Source organism: Marmota flaviventris, chromosome 10 (assembly GCF_047511675.1).
Source record: "Marmota flaviventris isolate mMarFla1 chromosome 10, mMarFla1.hap1, whole genome shotgun sequence".
NCBI lineage: Eukaryota > Metazoa > Chordata > Mammalia > Rodentia > Sciuridae > Marmota > Marmota flaviventris.
Window position 1 is genome coordinate 41637544 of NC_092507.1, and position 1863 is coordinate 41639406.

Below are 1863 nucleotides of genomic sequence, written 5' to 3' on the forward strand. Positions count from 1 at the left end.
TTGGGGATTGTTCTTTCATTTAGTAATATATATATATTTGTGGCTTGCTAACTCATTTTTTTTCTTTTTTTTAATATTTATTTTTTAGAAATAGTTGGACACAATGCCTTTATTTTGTTTATTTATTTTTATGTGGTGCTGAGGATCTAGATGAGCGCTCTACTGCTGAGCCACAATCCCAGCCCTAACTCATTTTTTTTTATCACTAAATACTATTCTATTGCATGGCTTATCCTTTCTTCCACTGAAGGACATTTTAGTTGCTTCCAAGTTTTGGCAATTATGTTAAGTTTTCCATCACTGCAGTAAAATACCTGAGGAAATTCAACTAAATGAAGGAAAGGTTTATTTTGGCTCATGGTTTCAGTTCATGGTCATCTGGTCTATCACCTGGGGTAAGGCAAGGCAGAACAACATCATGGTGGAAGGGCATGGTGAAGAAAAGCTGACCACCTCATGGCAGCCAGGAGCAGAGAAGAAAGGGCCAGGAATAAGATACACCCTTTCAAAATATGACTGTCAGTGACTTCCTTCCTCCAATTAGATCCCCCTACAATTTCTACCACCTCCCAGTAGTCTGTTCAGTTATGAACTCACCAATGGATTAATCCATTAATGACAGCAGAACTCTCAGGATCCCCTCACTTCCCAAAGCCTTTCTTCTTAACATTGTTGCATTGTGGATCAAGCCTTCAATATATGAAACTTTGAGAGACATTTCATATCCAAACCATAACAGAAAATAAAACTGCTAAACATTAACATACTGGCTTTTGTATGGACATGTTTTCAATTCCTTTAGGTAAATACTGAGTGAGGCTGCTAACACATTGTATGTTTAGTTTGATGAGAATCATACATAGTGGCTGTTATCATCTTGCATTCCTAATAGCAATGGATGAAAGCTCCTGTTGCTCCATACCATAACCAGTATTTGGTGGTATCAGTGTTTTGGATTTTGGCCATCCTACAGCAATTTCATTGTTTGTTTTGGAGGTACTGGGAATTGAACCTAGGAGTACTTTACCACTGAACCACATCCCAGCTCTTTTTAATTTTTTGAGACAAGTTCTCATTAAGTTGCTGAGGCTGGCCTCAAACTTATAATCCTCCTACCTTAGTCACTGGGATTACAGGTATGCGCCATCCACCTGGCTTCACTGTTGTTTTGATTTGCATTTTCCTGATGACATGTTACATGGGCCATTTTTTCATATGCCTATTTTCCATTTGCATATCTTCTTTTTTTTTTTTTTTTTTTTTGAGAATGTCAATATTTATTTTTCAGTTTTTGGCGGACACAACATCTTTGTTTGTATGTGGTGCTGAGGATCGAACCCGGGCCGCACGCATGCCAGGCGAGCGTGCTGCCTTTTGAGCCACATCCCCAGCCCACATTTGCATATCTCCTTTGGTGAGCTGTCTATTAAGGTCTTTGGCCCATTTTTTAATAAAGTTTTTTTAACAGATGAGTTTTAAGATTTCATTGTGATTTTGATTTGCAATTCCCACAATTAGTAATGTTGAGCATCTTTTCACATGCTTGTTGGCCTAGAGTTTATTTTAAGCATAGGAAAAGCTACTTTAAAAAAATGAACTTGATGCCTTTTAAAACTTGAGAAAGTCCTTCGCTTCTACCAGCTCAAGAAGTTTGGTGGTTATGCTTACAGCTGCAAAACTGAAAGCCAAAAACAGTAGGTGGTGACATATAATGATCCTAAAATCAGCAGGAAAATGACAAGCTCGCCCCCTGGTGACAAGCTAGAGAGATAATAGAAAAAGCACATGTTTTAAAAGGCACAATCCCATGAAAAACATACTCAACCCTACCCGGAATCCAGAAAGAACACTAATAACACAAAG